Raw genomic sequence first — 18,453 nt, 5'->3', positions numbered from 1 at the left:
GATTTGTGGTTGGTGCAGATGATGTCTCATGCCGGATGGATGAGTGCAGTCTAGTTTGTGTCGCTGGACTCTGCCAACAAGCCTTGGCACACGCAAAGCTTGCTGTTAGCTGAAAATGGAGCTGCCCAGGACCAAGAGGGACCTGGTGGCCTCTACCCAGGAGGGTGAGACAGAGGGGGCGCTCAGCAACTCAGAGAGCCCTCAGAAGACCAGGCAGCATGCACAGGAGTCCCACAGCATGGGGAAAAAGAAGGTGCAAAAGGAGGGCCATGCAGCACTACAGAAAGGGATCCCACGCCGCCAGAGAACCACGCAGGAGGCTGTACATCGCAGGAAGTAGTGCTGGGGGCAGGAGCTGCACGGTGCACGAAGAACTTTGTGGAAGGATGCTATGAATGCCCAAGTGGACAAATTAGCACGAACAAGCTTCATCACCTTGAAGACTTTACAACGCATCTTCCCCCACCTCGGATTTCACACAAGGTGCAAGCTACAATCTCACTTGTACTATCCAAACTGGATTATGCCAATGGCCTCTACCATGGATCATCTCTATCTATTATGAAAAAACTACAACATATCCAGAATTCCGCAGCCAGGCTACTATTACATGTAAAGCCGCAAGCCCACATCTCTCCTGCCTTGAGAGCACTACACTGGTTACCCGTTGCCAGAAGATGCACTTTCAAGCTGCTTTGTATCACCCACAAAGCTATACATGGAACAGGACGGCTTTTTATCAGAAACAAAATAACCAAATACATCCAACAAAGAAACCTCCGCTCAAGATTGGCACCCCGCCTTAGAACACCACCATACAAGAAAAAGACTGTAGGTGGTACATCCTTCTCCGTTCAAGCAGCCAAACTATGGAATTCATTACCCCCAACTATAAGAGCCACAGATAACTTTCTTGTCTTCAGAAAACTACTCAAGAGTTGGCTCTTTCCTTCATAACCACCACATTCAAACAACTATGGACTGCATATGCCTATGTTGATAAATATTTTTCAGATTATGTGTATATTTCTAGTTATGTATAGCTCTTTAGAAAATATGTATCGCTACTATGGCATAACAATAAAATACATACACACTCTTTAAACCTGTTTGACTAAGTAAATTTTACCCATGGTTCTAATTATGCATTGTATGTGCATATGTGTGTGTATTCATGTGTGTTTGTGTGTGTGTGTATGTGTGTATTTATATATATATATATATATATATATATATATATATATATATATATATGTTGTTTATGTGCTTGGCATGTTCGTGGGTCATTGCATGGCTCCTGGGTGGGTTGTTATACTAGATATCTATGAATTCCTGCTCTCATCTTATCACACTTATCTACCCATCTTCATATGTCATGTCTCTATCAAACTATCCTCCATTCTCACTCTGACTCATCCCAAATCCTTTCTACTACTTTCATCTCCTAAATAACTCTGCCTAAGCTCTTCCCTCCGCTTCCACATCTAACTCACCAAACCTCACTCTACTACTGTGACCTCCCACACAACCCTACTAAATTCTCCCGCATTTATCTCACCCTGCTACTATGCTCTCCCTAACCCTTCCACATACTCTTTCCTCCTCCATCCCCCTTTACTCATCCCAAGCCTTTGGGTTGAGTAAATGAAGGATATATTCCCAATTAACACTTCTGGATTTCTTTCCTCCTTCACCCCTCCATTACTCCAGTCAATCTAACTAACATACTCTCATATCCGCGGCTCAAATTAACTCATAATAATACTAAAACTGTACTCATTATTTCCCGATACTAATCCATCACTAATTCTTGTTGGGTTCCAGAGTAGCGTGCTACTCACCGAAAAGCGCTTTGACGCCTCATCAGGGGTAGTAAGCGCTATATAAATACGATTACAATACAATAAGCCTTGGCAGCTGCAAAACACGCATGCATGGGGGTACTGTGATGCGTGGGGAGGCAAGCTCTTACCTCCACCAAAGTTGGACAGTTGGACGTCTGGCCGTTGGGACCACTTGAGTCCACCACCCGTGTTGCTGGATCCACGCACTTCTTCAAGAGAGCGGACCCAAGCCACCGGTCGTCACTGCAGAGGAGTGCCTGCTGAACCAGCGAAGTGACTCCTTCACTTCAAGGGAGATTCCTTTGTTCTTATGGTTCAGGATGAAGACACAGTCCTTAGAGGATGCACGCGCTGGAAACAGTGCAGTTGCTGGCAGGAGCTGAAGATACAATGTTGCAGAAGTCATCTTTGCTTCTTTGTTGCAATTTGTAGAGTTCCTGGAGGATCCAGATGCAGTTTTTTTGGTAAGAAGGTGAAGTAAAGGATGCAGAGGATTCCTGCTGGAGTCTTCCAATCTGAATCTGAGGAACACCCAGAGCAGACACCCTAAATAGCCCTGAAAGGGGGATTGGTCAGCTACACAGGTAAGCACCTATCGGGGGAGGGCTCTGATTTCACCTTCTGGCATTGGCCACGCAGATGCTCCCATAGTGCCCTGCCAACTAGGAATCAAAGATGGCAAAACCCAGGGACACTCTGGAGGGGCTATGAGCACCACCCCTGTGGTGGTGATGGACAGGGGAGTGGTCACTCCCCTTTCCTTTGTCCAGTTTTATGCCAGAGCAAGGGTTTGTGGGTCCCTGAACCGGTGTAGACTGGATTATGCTAGGAGGGCACCAGCTGTGCCCTTCAAAGCTTTTCCAGAGGCTCTGGGATGCTACCCCTCCCATGCCTGTAACACCCATTTCCAAAGGGAGAGGGTGTAACACTTCGTTCTGCCTTCCTGGGCTTCAGCTGCTCAAGCAGCAGGAAGGCAGAAACCTGTCTGTGAGGCGGCAGCTGTTGGGGCTGCCTAGAAAGTCTCAGAAGACTGTAATGGCAGTACTGGGGGTCCTCTAAGGAGCCCCCAGAGTGCATGGAATTATGCAACCAATGCTTGCAAAAGCCTTGGGGTATGATTCCAACATGTTTGATACTAAACATGGCCATATTCGGAGTTACCATTGTGAAGCTGTACATAGGTAGTGACCTATGTCCAGTGCAAGCCTAAAATGGCATCCCCGCACTCACAAAGTCTGGGAAAATGTTCCTGGACAACGTGGGGGCACCTCTGCTAGTGCAGGGGTGCCCTCACACACAGGTACTCTGCACCCAGCCTTCAGGGTTGGAAGGCCTGACATATGGGTGACTTATAAGTGACCTGGTGCAGTGTAAATGGCAGAGAAAGGGTGCTTGCACCTTTTCACACAGGCTGCAATGGCAGTCCTGTAGAAGCCTTTGAATGGGCTCCCTATGGGTGGCAAAAGAAATGCTGCAGCCCCTAGGGATCCCCTGAAACCCCATTGCCCTGGGTACCTAGGTCCATATACTAGGAACTTATAGGGGGCACCAGTATGCCAATTATGAGTGAAATACTGTGTTAAAAGTATCCAACAACCAAATTTAGAGGGAAAGAGCATAACTACTGGGGTCCTGGTTAGCAGGAACCACCAAGTGACACAGTCAAACACACTGACAAACAGGCCAGAAATGTGGGTAACCATGCTAGAAAGAGGCTACTTTCCTCCAGTGCTGGGATCCTGCTAACCAGGCCCCAGCACCAATGTTCTTTCCCTAACCTGTATCATTGTTTCCACAATTGGCACATCCGTGGCACACAGCTAAGTCTCTTGTAAAAGGCACCAGTGGTACTAAGGCTGCTGTGGCCACGGAGGGTCCCTAAGGGCTGCAGCAAGCATTGTGACACCCTGAGGGACCCCTCACCAAACACTATCACACTGCCCTTGCAGATTGTGTGTGTTGGTTGGGATAAAAAGGTAAAGTCGACATGGTATCCTTCTCAGGGTGCCCTTCCCACAAACCACTGCCTGTGGCATATGTAAGTCACCCCTCTAGCAGGCCTTACAGTCCTAAGACAGGCAGGGTACACTAAACCCCAGGTGAGGGGATAGCTGCATGAGCAATATGCCCCTACATGGTCTGAGTCCATGCTTAGACATTATAAGTGCAGTGTAGCCATACTGAGTACATGGACTGGGAGGTTGTCATTACAAACTCCACAGCTTCATGATGGTTTCACTGAAGACTGAGAAGTTTATTATTACACTTCTCAGCACAATGAACGCACACTGATGCCAGTGTGGGATTTATTGTAAAGTGCACACAGAGAGCATCTTAGAGATGCCCCCTGTATTTTACTCAACCCTCTAGTGTAGGGCTGACCAGTTTGTGCCAGCCTTCCACTAACATATACAATTCTATCCCCTTGGGGTGGGAGCCTTTGTGCTCTCTGGGGACAGGAACAAAACCTCTTCTGGGTGGAGGTGCTTCACATCTCTGCCCTGCAGGAACTGCAACACGTGGCAGTGGACCTCAAAGGCTCAGGTCTCCTGTTACCCTGCCCTAGGACACTCAAGCTAGTAGAGATGCCCACCCCACAGGACAAGCCCCACTTTTGGCGGCAGGTCCAACGGGAAAATTAGGTGAAACAAGGATAAGTGACCACTGCATCTAGGGCTACCCCTAAGGTGTCCAGAGCTAAAGTGATCCCCTCCTTGCAGAATCCTCCATCTTGTTTTGGAGGAGAGAGACCAATAGGGATAGGAATGTGCCTCCCACCCCAAAGGGAGTGGACACAGGAAGGGTGTAGCCACCCTCAGGGACAGTAGCCATTGGCTACTGCTCCCTGACCCTTGTAACACCCTAAATATAGTATTTAGGGGCACCCCTGACCCTTGCTCTCCAGATTCCTGGTGACCTGAAGAAAAAAGGACTGAAGAACCGACCGAGTGGTGAAGACTTCAGATGACAACTGACTTGGTCTCAGCCCTTCCAGCCTGTCTGCAGCTTCAAAGACTCTTGCTACAAAAAGGTGATGCATCCTGCAGGACCAGCAACCTCTACAAACCCCCAGAGGTCTGCCTGCCCAGCAGAGGGCCAAGAATTCCGAGGACAGCGGCCCTGCCTAGAGGAAACATTCTAAAAGGACTCCAGAACTGCCACAGATCTGCGAGCCCTACCCACTCTGCACCCAATGCCCACAGCCCGAGTACAGGTGGCCCACCAGTCCAGAGAAGGTCATCAGGCAATTTCGACCTTGAGTCCACCCAGGGTTGATCCCTCTTGGCAAACACAACGATGTCTGCAGCCTAAATCAGGAGGACTCCCCGACCGCGACCTGATTCGACAAAGAATCCCGATGCCCAAAGGTACCCCTGCACCCGCAGCCCCCTGGCTTTGAGGAATCTGACCAATGGTCCAGCAACGTCCAGTAGGCACCTCTCCTGCTTGTCCCTCCTTTGGTGTTCTGCAAACATCCCCCTGGACCCTGCCTGCAGCATCTTTGTGACCCTGGGATTCCCTCATTGAAAAGCATTGGGCTCCCGACGTGGTGTTTGCATCCTGCACCTGGCCGCCCCTGTGCCACTGTGAGTGTGTGATTGGTGGTGACCTGTGCCTCCCTGGTGCTGACCTAAACCCCCCAGGCCTGTGACCTGAAACCATGGGTACTTACCTGCAACCTGCGTTCTTCCGAGTGCCCCAGTCCTCATAGGATTCCATTGAAAACCTGATGCCAAGTTTGACATCTGCACCCGGCCAGCCCTGTGTTATGGTGTTGCACTTTTGGGGTCAACTTAAATTTTGACATGTGGACATCCTAACCCCCGAAGACTGGGATTGTAAGTCGAGTACTTACCTGCTAAATATGCTAACACTTTTCCTCCCCTAGGACTGCAATGATTCCTATGAGAAATCGCATTGTCAACTTTTAAAATTAAAAAGTGTTCCTTACTATTTCACCTACAAAATCCTAAGAAAGTACATTTGATACATATGTTTGATACCTACTTACAGCTGTACTTACCTGCTACAAAGACTTTTTGGTTCTAGTTATAAAGTAAAAAGATATTTTTGCTATATAAAAACATTGGCCTGGAGTTAGTCATTGAGTATGTGCCCCATTTCTTGACTGTGTGTACAACAAATGCTTTATCTTCTGATAAGCCTAACTGCTCAACCACACTACCGCAAAAGAGAGCATTAGTGTTATTTACTCTCGTCTCTGTTTAGCCTCTGGGGAAACCCTAGACTCTGTATACACTATACCTCATTTTGTATAGTATATACAGGGGCAGCTTCCTACAGCGGTCCCCTCGAGTGGTATTCTATTGTAATTACCATGTCAGATTTAAATTAGGATGCTAAATGGCAACATTTTCATTTTTTGCTGCAGATACAGGAAGAGGGTAATTGGAAGTGCTTTAGGTATATGCAGGGCCACTGGAATTATGTGGCAGGAAATGACCAAATGATGAGGCAGGGTTGATCAATTTATGTGGCAAAAAGTCCAGTTGTGCATTTGCAATGTTAATTGCTCAAACTCTCGCAAATGCAAGACGTATTCAGGGGTGTGGAATTTAATTAAATATCTACTTGTCCATGGGACAGGTTGCTTCTTAAATATACGTGTCCTGTAATAAAAATCTACTTGTGCCCTTCATGCTATGTAGTGCGACGACAAATTATGGCAGCAATCTCATTATGTAAGAGCTCTTATAATAGCCTCTGATTATGCCAGGGCTACTACTATAGTAGGGCTTGAATACTTGCGATTTCAATCCCTACTATAGCAATTTCCTTATTTTGTGACCTTTACGCAGATTCACATATTGGGGCTGGAGGAAGCAGTAAGCAATAGTTCCAGGGCTGGAATGCCTCAGAGTCTGAAAACCTACTAACTTGCATGTTTTAAGGATTTTCACCAGCTCTTCTCTAATCTTTTCTCCATGAGAAAGGTTGGAAATTTGCTCCTGACAATGGCAGGGTTGGGAAAAAAGTGGTTGGAGGGAAAGTGAACTAGTAAACGCTCAATAGATTTTCACATGAGCAAATCTACACATGCATATTTGCTCATGCTAAAATATAGTTCACAAATATTTTCTAGGAGTACGATTTCCTGGTCTACTTCTGAAAGTTCTTGTGAATTCATGAAAGCCACTAATTCAAAGACATATATCTGTGACTTTGTTTAAGAATTGGGTCCCTAATCAGGTCTGGCGTTAACAAAGGCATTGTTTGTATTAAACTTCTATTTCTCTATCTATTGGCTGGCTTTACTGTGAGTGATCACATTCTGCTCTTTCACAAGGAGCATATTGGCACACAAAGTAGTTTTGTTAATGCCAGGAAATACTGTGGCAATCAGTGGTGTAACGAAACTGGAGGGTGGCCCCCTGCAAAGTACATGGTGGCACCCCTGCTCCAGATGCACTCAGGGCAGGTGCAGTGCTGAGGGTGCCCCTGGAGGGGAGCTGCAGGGCCTTTGTTATGCCACTGGTGGCAATGTGTGCTTTCTGAGACCAAAAACATTTTTTTCTTTTTGCCAGTGTTTGTTACAATGCAGAGGGCCTGGCAGCTCCCCCATCATTATACTTAGCCTCATATTGTTAAACTTTTCAAACATGTGTACACTTTTTTTTTTTTACTGGAACCACTGCCAGTAGTGCAGCTTGGCCTTTAAAAAGTGTATTTACAGCTCTCACCCATATAATAAAGGCTTTTAATTAGTGAACCATAAATACAAGTTCAAACAGCATTAACATATGGACACACATTACCTCAGCCAAAGGGTTTGTGCTGCCGGGGTTGGACCTACTTAAGGAAAACTTGTTGCCCTTGACCCCAAACAATATGTCCCGGGCGTCGGGCAATAGGAATTCCACACCCCTGCTGTTGCATTGCAAATGCTTGTTATAATTGCTGTTATAAAGTGATTTAGGGACATTGTAAAATTGTATTTGCCTACAATGTGAGTGCATGGTTAGGTCAGAATTAAATTGTGTCTCCCTCACAAACAGTAATCTGCCATTGATTGCTTATCAACCTTTACCTCTGGTTGTATTTATTTAGTCCAGAAGGAATGATTCTTAGTTTAAAAAAAACTTTTAAAACAATCAGAATGGTGAAGGTTTTGAAATACTTTTTTTTAAATAATTACAAGAATGTGTCAGCCACCTTTAGGTGGCTTTGTATTTTATTTTTATCTTTGTGACATGGACTTGCAATACACAGTTTTAAAAAGGAATAACCATCACACTAGCTTTCCAAGGCCAGACCTGGGGGTTTTGCCAGGGACTGTTCCATTTAGCGAAGGACATTGGCCTAAAAGAAACACTTCGAGATTCAGTTTGAATGTGTGTTTAGAGAGCAAAAGTTTTACAGAAATATCTGGATATCTGAAAGTGAAGTCTTTTAACAGCCTGTGCAGCCTTTTATGAAATGTAGTCTTGCAACATTCCGTTCACAAAAGAATTGCCAGGAGGTAATCATTACTGGCTTAGATACAAACATCCTTAAGCATTAATGGTTGATGTTGCAAGATGTGTAACCCTGCCACTTAAGCTATCGAGAGATATAAGTACAAGTGATGGATGTTAAGATACCTCCATCATAGTATATCAAAAGAACATCTACGGAAGCCAGATTCATGTTGTATTTGCATTACTGTGCTTGATCAATTACAAAAGCCCTAGATTCAATTTCAAGACTATCTTCCAGGCTTGGAATGAGTGGTTCTAAATGTTAGCAAACATTATGACCTTTAATATTTACACAGGATTTCTTAGTCACTTCTTCATTTAAGCAATTACTGTTCAGAATAGGTAAACAATACTTTTATCCCATTTCTGTCCCCAGTGTTCCTCCTTTGTTTGGTAAGGTCTGTTGGATCAACATCTTTAAAAAAGAAATTGATCTGACCTATCAGCTAAGCCATTAATTGTATTTCCTTTATTTTATCTGCCACCTTCTCGCTCTTTACCAGTGCCTTTGATAAAGCAGACCTAACTTACCTAGACTTACTTTTTGCTCCACTTTGACACCTCTGTTGGAGCTTAAAGTTGGTCATGTTCTTACTCTTTAAAAATAATTTGGGTCTAAACAACTTCTTCAGATTTGTTCCATTACTAGCCTGTGTGTGCTAGTCAAGATCCATGATACTTGTTCAGTTATGCAGTTACATCACCTCACTGTTCACAACCTTTTGGACACCTAGTTCAAGGTCTGTTCCTGATATGGTGCTGATGTGGCTACCTTTCGAGCACTTCATGTTGAAGTGTGCATACATGATGATGAAGTTGAAAAAGATGAGGGGCAGGTTGTTTCTTTTTGTTGTTGTCTCCATAAATGGATGTTGATAACCTTTTTTCTGTTTGAATTTAGTTTGTCCAGAAGAGAGACTCTATATTTAAGCCAGTTTTCTTGCCTTGTGGAATTTGTTGGACACGGGAAGTGTCTCCCATCTTAATTAACAACTGTGTGAAAATACTGGGAGATCTGATGACTGTCTTACACATCTAGTGCCACCAGTACATGAATGATACCCAACTCTATCTATAATATGGTTTGACCTGCTATATCTGCATTGGTGTACTAGAAATATATTTCCAAAATTACCTGTGAGAATGCAACATTAGGAAGCGTTGTCGTTTTGGTAAAGTTCAAATATGCTACACCTTGAAAAGCATTTAGAAATCACAACTCCAACCACCTGTTTCTCACGCCTTCCTACAAGTTGAGTCTAAACTGTTGGGAGCCATAGGTGGAATAGGACCGTTGGGAAGTAAAACATTGATTTAGGACATCTATTAACAACTTCTGGATGTGGCTCATGAATGTTACCATGGGATGTAGATGTAAAAAAAAAAGATTCATGTGGATTTCCACCACAGAAATCATGGTGGAGAAGACATGCATGCAAGAGAACCGACTGAGCTACAGGGCCAGAGCTAGTATACAATCTTAGTGATTGGGTGAGAAGAGTTAAGAAGTTACTCCATTGGAGTACTAGCATCTGTAGCATATCACCTGCCCATTCTATTCAGTTCAGTTTATTGCAGCAACTATAGTAATCTCTCTAGTAACGTGCATAAAAAGAATACAGAACAATCCGTTGCAGAAAATACCATGCTGAAATACTTAAACATGGGTGCTTAAAAAAACAAAATGATTATCCAGTTGATGACAAACATACAAAAACGTTTTTATAACACATTTTATTGGCATTTAAATCTCAATACAGTCCTGCCAGACATGTTGCTCAAATATTATCCCATGGTACTGAGTCTAGTCACTCCAGGTCTTGCCGTGTTTTTCGTGGGCAGCCCCTGGCTGCATAAATTGGCCAATCTAGGTTCATGCATTTGACAAGGCCTCTCTTCCTCTACGCCAGTGACGGAGCCTTTACGTTTTTCCAGTTTATAGCAGTATCTTTCTTGGCTACCACCAACCCTATCAACAACAAAGCTCTCTTATACCTAGTACTGTCTACCCCGTTTGTGATATGCAAAAGGGTCAATCTGAAGTTGTTGGGGAGCTATCACCACCAGAACTCCCCCAGGTTATGACTCCAGTCCAAAAGGCGCCAATAGCCGGGCAGCTCCAAACTGTCTGGGAGAATCCAGAGTGGAGAGGGGATCACTACTATATGTCATCATCAAAACCTCATCAGGTAAACTCTGTGTAAAAATTTCAACTGTATGAAGCGAAACTGAGCTGCAGTAGTTGTTTCCATGAGGGAGGCTAATACTTCCTACCAATCTCCGTCTGTCAGTTGGCCAAGGTCCTGCATCCAGGCTACCCGAAGTCTACGAGAAGAGTGCGGGGTGTTTGTGACTAGTGATTTGTATCCATATGACAGTTTGTGAAGGATAGGCTCACTGAGCAACACCTGTGCCTCAAGCAGGGTGAACTCTGTGATTTCTTTCAAGTCTGAGATGTACTGTCGGAGCATATACCTAAGTTGTAAGTAACTGTAAAATTGAGTTTTGTGGCGGTCATAGTCTGTTTGGAGCTCTGCAAATGACATCGGTCCTCGTCACCACGCCTCCCAAGGGAGGGATACTAATGAGGTTCCAGCCTCCGAGTCCTCTCAGCCCTCTGACCTTTGGGAGCCAACATCCATTCCACAGAGGGGGTATCTCTTGTCAAACATTTGTTTCAACGCAGGTTCTTAAGTGAGATGCTCCAAACTTGGAAGACCACCCTCGTTGCCGGGAAAGTGAAGGGAGAGATGAGCCTCTGTTACACACATGAGTGATCGGTGGTTCCTGCATGGCCCATTTCTTGGAGGTGTACATTGTAGCATCGATGCTGCTAAACCACCACTTGTTGAGAACGACCAGGTGGGTGGCCCTTTAGTAAGACAGAATACCTGGTGTGGCCTTCCCACCTTTGAAGGTGTATTTGAAGCGTTGGGCCAGTACAATCCTGGGGGGGACTTGTGGTTCTAGAGGAATCACCTCAGTACCTTATTAAGATGTGTAAAGTTGGTCCCCGGTACTGGGTATGGGAAATTTTGGAGCTGAGCGTGGGAGTCCGACCACCTTGAGTATCTAGGTATCTGTATGGACGACTCCCTGGCCTTTGAGACCCAAGACAGATCTCTGCTGGGCACCTGTTTCGGGCTCCTGAGATGCCTCAAACCCATCATTTACTTTTTTGAGCCACTCATTAGGCAAACTATTATTAAAACCTTAGTTCTGTCCTGCCTTGATTGCTGTGTTTTCCTCTATCTAGGAGCCAATAAAGCTGTCATGGAAAAACTCCAAGTAGCCCAAAACGCCGTTCTTTTCCCTCCCCAAATGTTCTCTGCCTCTGGACACCTCCAAAAGCTGAGAGGCAACTTGTGGACAAGCCCATACACTTTAAGACCCTGTGCATCGCCCACAAGATCCTATATTCCCAGGGGGCCCCTGTTCTTGACAAACTTATATCACCTTACCTGCCATCACGTTCTTTGCATTCAGCTGACCTTAACTAGGCCATTGTTCTTCGAGTTAGGAGAGCAAGAGCAGGTGGCTGCTTCTTCCGAGCTTTGGCTCCAACCTAATGGAACAAACTGCCCATCTCCCTCAGGAACACCCAGAACCATCTGCACTTTAGGAAATCCCTCAAGACCTGTCTCTACTCCAACTAGCCTCCCCCTGACACTTCCCTTTTTGGTGTATGCCGTTTCGGTACCTTTATCTCAGAGCTGTGAAGCCCCGTTGCTGGGGCAGCTACATGCTATACAAGCTGCAAATAACATAAGGTCGCTGAACTACCCTCAGGCGAAAGGGGAGTGACAACCAGAACCTAAAGCCTTTAGTTAAGTTTGAAAACTGAGGCTGCAGATTTTCCTCTTAGGCTTGTTCAGCGTCTTCTGTTGTGTATATACTCCAAGTACTGGAAGCCTTTTGTACCCACATGTAGGTCATCTGCGAGGCTAGGGACAGAGTTTGGCTCCCCCGAGGATTCAGTGAGGATTTTGTGGTGTTAATTCTCAGCCTGGAGTGTGTAGGAGGCTGGCCTGGTTTGTAGTGGGTATCACAGGTACTTACACCTTATACCTGGTCCAGTTATCCCTTATCAGTGAAATGTAGTCATTGTCTAGAAGCGAGGCTGTCTAGAGGTAGCTGTAGGCAGAGCAGCCAAGGCTGAACTAGGAAACATGCAAAGCTCTTGCAATACGACTGTAGTCGCACAGTACTTACACACAAGAAAGACAATACTCAGTGTTACCAAAAATAAAGGTACTTTATTTTAGTGACACAAGACCAAATATATCTTAGAGGCTATATTCCCTTGGGAGGTGAGTATTATTCACAAAATATACACTAGTAACCAAAATCAGGTATGTAAACAGTCATAAAATAGTGAAAATAGTTGAAATCACCATAGGTTACAATGGGCCTTGGGGGAGCACAAACCATATACTAAAATAGTGGAATGCGAATGTTGGTTTCCCACCTAGGCAAGAGTAGTGTGTAGAGGGGCACTGGAAGTGTAAGAAAACACCAAAGGTAAGTAAAGTACCCCACCACAGAGCCCAGCAAAACAGGAGTAAAGTACAGCAAGTTTCCTCAGAACACACTAGAAGTTGTGCTAAAGAATAATGCGAAAACCAAGCAAGACTGCAAGACATCAACAATGGATTCCTGGACCTGAAGACCTGCGGCAAGAGGAGACCAAGTACAAGAACAGCTGAAGAGTCTAGGAAGAACATGAGCCCCTGCTAACCTGGATGAAGGTGCAAAAGCGAAACCTCCGCTTGGAAGAAAAAGTCTGAGATGCACCAAATAAGACAGCTGCAGGTTCCTGCTTGGTGCAAGAGACGTCCCACGTCGAGTAGAAGAATGCAGGCTGGTTTTTGTCGTTTGATGCCGCCAACAAGCCTTGGCTCACGCAAGAGACGCGTTTGGCGGGAAAAGGCGCTGCCCGGGCCCAGGAGGGACCTGGAGGTCTCAACTCGAACTGAGGAGACAGAGGGTTTTCTCAGCACTTTAGAGAGCCCTCAGAAGACCAGGCAGCACCCACAGGAGTCCCAGGACCCGGGGACAAAGGCGTTGCAAATCGCGATCGTCGTAGCTCTACACAAAGAGATCCCATACCGCCAGATAACACCTCAGGGAGCTGAGCATCGCAGGATAGAATGCTGGGGACCTGGGCTGGGCTGTGCATGAAGGATTCCTTGGAGAAGCGCACAGAAGCCCTAGGAGCTGCAATACATGCGGTGCACAGGAGTACTGTCTGGCACGGGGAGGCATGCTCTTACCTCCACCAAATTTGGACGATTGGACTTTGGAAAGTTAGGGTAGCTTCGGTCCACCACCTGTGTTCCAAAATCCACACTCTTCATCAGGAGAGGGGACCCAGAGTACCAGTCGTTGCTGCAGGGAGGTGCCTGCTGAAGCAGGGAAGTGACTCCGTCACTCCACAGGAGATTCCTTCAGTTCTTGTGGTGGAGGGTAAAGCCAGGCAGTCTTCAGAGCGTGCATGACCTGGAAACTCTTGCAGTTGCTGGCAGGAGCTGGAGTTAGAGTTGCAGCAGCCATCTTGGATACTTTGTTGCAAGCTGTAAAGTTCCTGGAGCAGTTCTGCGTTTGATCTGATGGTAGAAGGTGAATCAAAGGATGCAGAGGAGTCCTTCTGGAGTCTTGCAATCTGAATCTGAAGAAACACCTAGAAGAGAGACGCTATATAGCCCTGAGAGGGGGATTGGTCACCTAACCAGGGAAGCACCTATTAGGAAGGGTCTCTGGCCACTCAGATGCTCCCAGAGTTCCCTGGCCATCCTGAAAACAGGATGGCAGAACCCCGAGACACTCTGGAGGAGTCCTGGGCACCACCCCTGGGATGGTGATGGACAGGAGTGGTCACTCCCCTTTCCTTTGTCCAGTTTTGCGTCAGAGCAAGGACTGGGGGTCCCTGAACTGGTGTAGACTGGATTATGCCACGAGGGCACCATCTGTGCCCTTCAAAGCATTTCCAGAGGCTCTGGGAGAATACCCCTCCCATGCCTGTAACACCTATTTCCAAATGGAGAGGGTGTAACTCCCTTTTCCTAAAGGAAATGCATTGTTCTGCCTTCCTGGGATTGAGCTACTCAAGCCCCAGGAGGGCATAAGCCTGTCTGTGAGGTGGAAGCAGCTGGGGCTGCAGTGAAAACCTCAGAAGGCTGGTATGGCAGTACTGGGAGGCCATGGGGGAGTCCCCAGAGTGCATGGGATTGTGGGGTGCAATTCCGAGTTGTTAGACACCTCACATGGCAATATTCGGGGTTACCATTGTGAAGCTACATGTATATCTATTGACCTATATGTAGTGCACACTTATAATGGCGTCCCACACTCACAAAGTCCTGGGAAAATGGGCCTGGACAATGTGGGGGGCACCTCTGCTCGTGCAGGGGTGCCCTCACACACAGGTACTATGCATCTAGCCTTCGGGGTCTGAAGGTTAGACATATAGGTGACTTATAAATGACCTGGTGCAGTAAAAATGGTTGTAAAATAGTGCTTACACTATTTCACTCAGGCTGCAATGGCAGTCCTGAAGAAGTGTTTGTACGAGTTCCTTCTGGGTGGCAAACGAAATGCTGCTGCCCATAAGGATCTCCTGGAACCCCTATGCCTTGGGTACCTAGGGACTATATACTAGGGACTTATAAGGGGGGTCCAGTATATCAATTTGGAGTGGAATACCGGGTTATCGGTATGTAAGTACAAATTTGGAACCAGAGAGGGATAAGAACTGGAGTTCTGATTAGCAGGACTCCAGTGACACAGTTAAGCACACTGACAAAAACAGTGAAACAGACAGACAGGTAGGCCACAAATCATAAGCACTGGGGTCTTGACTAACAGGATCCCAGTGACAGTCAAAAACACACTGACAAACAGGCCAAAAATGGGGGTAACCATGCTAGAAAGAGGCTACATTTTCAGAGTGGTTCTCAAAGATGCACAACACCTGAAGAGCTTGCAGGTGGGCTAGTAATATAAGGACATCCTCTGCACATAACAGAGCTTTATAACTAATGCATCTGTCCTTAGCCGCTCAACAAGAGGCTTAATGGGGAGTGTAAATAGCAGTGGGATACAAAGGGCAGCCCTGTCGCGTGCCTCTCTGTATTGGAAACAAATGGGCTATAGAGCCTCCAAAACGCAGACCCACGACATGAGATCTGTGTACACGAGTTTGGAAGAACTGATATATTGGCGGCCGACGTTCATTTTAGTGAGAAGATAAAATAGGTACGCCCACACTACAGAGTCAAACACGTTATGGAAATACAAGGAGCAGTGTTTTCTCACCCGGGATTCTGGCTGCCAGTGCTAGAAACTATCTTGTGGCCCTGTTAGGCATACAGCCTGACTGGTCGGGTGCACTAGACAGCCCTACACCTTTAATGTTGGGTTTGCCGAGAGATTCGCCCATAACCTGCAAAACACATTTTAAGCATTTTTTCAAAGGAAGAAGTGTGCAATTTGGAGTACTAAGTCGCAGATCTCTCCTTATAATTATCACTTACTGTATTCTGTCACAGGTAAAGCAATGTATATTGTTAAAATTAAAATACCATTTATAGTTAAATGTGTACATGTGTGGGAGGCTTACCACAGCCTGTCTTCTGGACTTCCATGCTACTTCTGCTAATAGTAACTCAGTATAGTAACAAAATGTGATTTTGTTTGACTCGACACTAGTGGAGCTTCAGAAGCGTGCACACTTAGGCCCTCATTCGAAGAGCCTCCTAGACTTCGAATAAAAAATTCCAAATCCGAAATTCCCAATACCGTGAAATGGCTTACATTTCTTTGGAGTGTAGTATCTAATCACCAATGTTGGGGCGTATCAAAGAAACTGCGCTCCCAACACAGACCTCATCTTGCACACACCAATTTGCACCCCCACCTCGAAACCTGAAATCAGCATCCACTTACCTGCACGTTCAAGTGATCAAAACACGAATACATATCTCAGCAGTGTAAGGCCTGGACTGTGGAATGCATCAACTCCCGGACATCTGAGCCCAACTAGTTAGAATTCAGCCAACTCCTAAAGCCTGCACTATTCTCTACAGTGGGAAAGGATTGCATTCAAAGATTCAAAGAACTTTGCATTTGGGCTGCACCACCCTGAATGGTCTCTTAAGTTCCCTTTCTTCTAGTTACTTCATGTAACTGTATATTGTCAAGAACTGTATATTTTCAGGTGCTCTAGCGCCTTGCAGTAATGAGATTTAATAAGTAGTGCCATATAAAAATTACAATAAGGTTGCAATAAATCTGTAAGCAAAAGAAATAATCTCCTAGTGTGGCGTTTCCATGTACTCCTGACTGATGACCGCTTTCGTTAGTATGGCATTTCAGCAGGTTGCTGAAGACCCCTAGACTCTCAACACTGGGCTGGTCTGAGACTATCCTATGGATTGCCAACATGTTCCTTGGGTTCAGGATTGAGCGATTCGCCCTTCTGAGGGGGATATTTTAAAATGAAGGTGTGGCGCTTCCCTGTGACACGACTTGTGTGCCTTTGCTTTAAATTGTATGGGCAGAGGTAATATTGAGTTGCTGGTTTGGGTGGCACAAACTTATTTCTGTGCAGGTTTTTATTCTTAATGGATACCATTTTTTTTTTTTTTTTTTTTTTTTTTATTAAGAGCTGTAGTTCGTAGTGCGAAACCATGAAGAAACTCCAGGGCTTGTCATTGAGTGTTAAAGGGTGCTTTCTCTCGGGAAGGAAATTGTCATCTCACAGTACTATAATTAAGATAGTGCTCTCTATTCACCTCCCTACCCAGTGCACTTACAAAGCTTCAAAGCAGGGTTCTCGATGCGCTAGCACTGGAGTTTATCCTGACCCTCTTTGTCGCATGGCCAAGATTTCTACAACTCTCCAGATGTTGCATAATAAATAATGCTCCTCCAATCGCGCTCTCCCCCTTCCTATTTTGGGTTTAACCAATGCGCCATATGCTTGCATGTCTGTTTCTAGAGTGTAGCGGCACATACCTGGTAATTAATGTGTTATGCAAGTAATGCTGCTTTCCATACCTGCATTTTATTATGTGGGGCTATTGTAATCTGCTCTGAAGAATTAAAATCAGTATTTTATTGGACAGCACTTTGAATGTCTGTGGAACTAACTGACATTGCTGCAGGGCCTTTAATGTAACGTCTTGTGTTTAAGCTGGTTGGCAGATGTGAGGATGGGCAGTGGTGATATTTGGCATCAGCTGATAGTTAGGTTCATATGTATTTGCATACATATAAAGCTTCTGAACCAGTCCACACTAAAAATGTATTTTGCCGGTGCAGATTACCAGTGTTTTGAATTCTAACCTAATCGCCAGAGCGTTTAGGTTCAGAAAAGCAAAATGTGAGATTTTGAAGAACATCTCCCTCATCACCTTTCCCTGAAGAAATTCAGTTCTACCCGTTTGTAAACTTTAAAGAGGGGGATTTTGGCCCAAATGCTGCCAGTTAGGTGAACCTTACTTAATGGGTATGTAGCAAGTTAATGAGTGACACCCCACCTGAATGAATACTTTGTAGCTTCTTAGAGGTAAGCAGCTGTCTACAAATTATGTTTTTTTCGCTCCTTCTAGACAGGAAGGTTTTTTCTCCCATGTATCAGATGTAGATGGTTTCTTAGTTTCACAAGCGTATGAGCTTTTCATTGAGAAACCAGTGCTATGCGTGCGGTGTGTTTTGTTGTGCTGTGGGCTTGGCGCGTTTAGAGATTTAGAATGGGCTGGATAGTTTCCATTAGGTTGGCAAGAGCAGATATCATGTGCACCAATCAGGGCGCCAGTTTGCTCTGTCATGTCAGGGTCCACTGGCCTATAGGTCAACCAGGCATTGCCAGAATGCCTGGTCTGACAGGTCTGCGTGTGGGCGTTTTGTTTGGCTGCTTCTAAACCTGTTTATGGTCTGTTGGGCAGGTTCTTGCTGTTCATTTACCTTGGATTACTCCAAACATTGCCTGCAGCAAGCACCACTGCATGCATTCTCCCATACCTTGCAAAACACCGATACCATACAGCATGTTTTAAGAAGTTCAGAACTGCTCCGATGTCCAAATGTGGACCGCTTCTCTATATGATTCGCTAATGCTACTATTGGTC

General features: G+C 45.5%; 1 protein-coding gene across 1 annotated transcript in view; it reads left to right on the top strand.

Moving 5' to 3' along the window:
- ADSS2 (adenylosuccinate synthase 2) overlaps window positions 1-18,453 on the top strand; it is a 236,387-nt gene that overhangs the window by 94,339 nt on the left and 123,595 nt on the right. The window lies entirely within an intron of this gene.

The sequence above is a fragment of the Pleurodeles waltl genome, chromosome 5 (genome assembly GCF_031143425.1).
Source record: "Pleurodeles waltl isolate 20211129_DDA chromosome 5, aPleWal1.hap1.20221129, whole genome shotgun sequence".
Taxonomy (NCBI): domain Eukaryota; kingdom Metazoa; phylum Chordata; class Amphibia; order Caudata; family Salamandridae; genus Pleurodeles; species Pleurodeles waltl.
The sequence above is the reverse complement of the archived record's forward strand: the minus strand, read 5'-3'. Positions and strand labels throughout refer to the sequence as shown.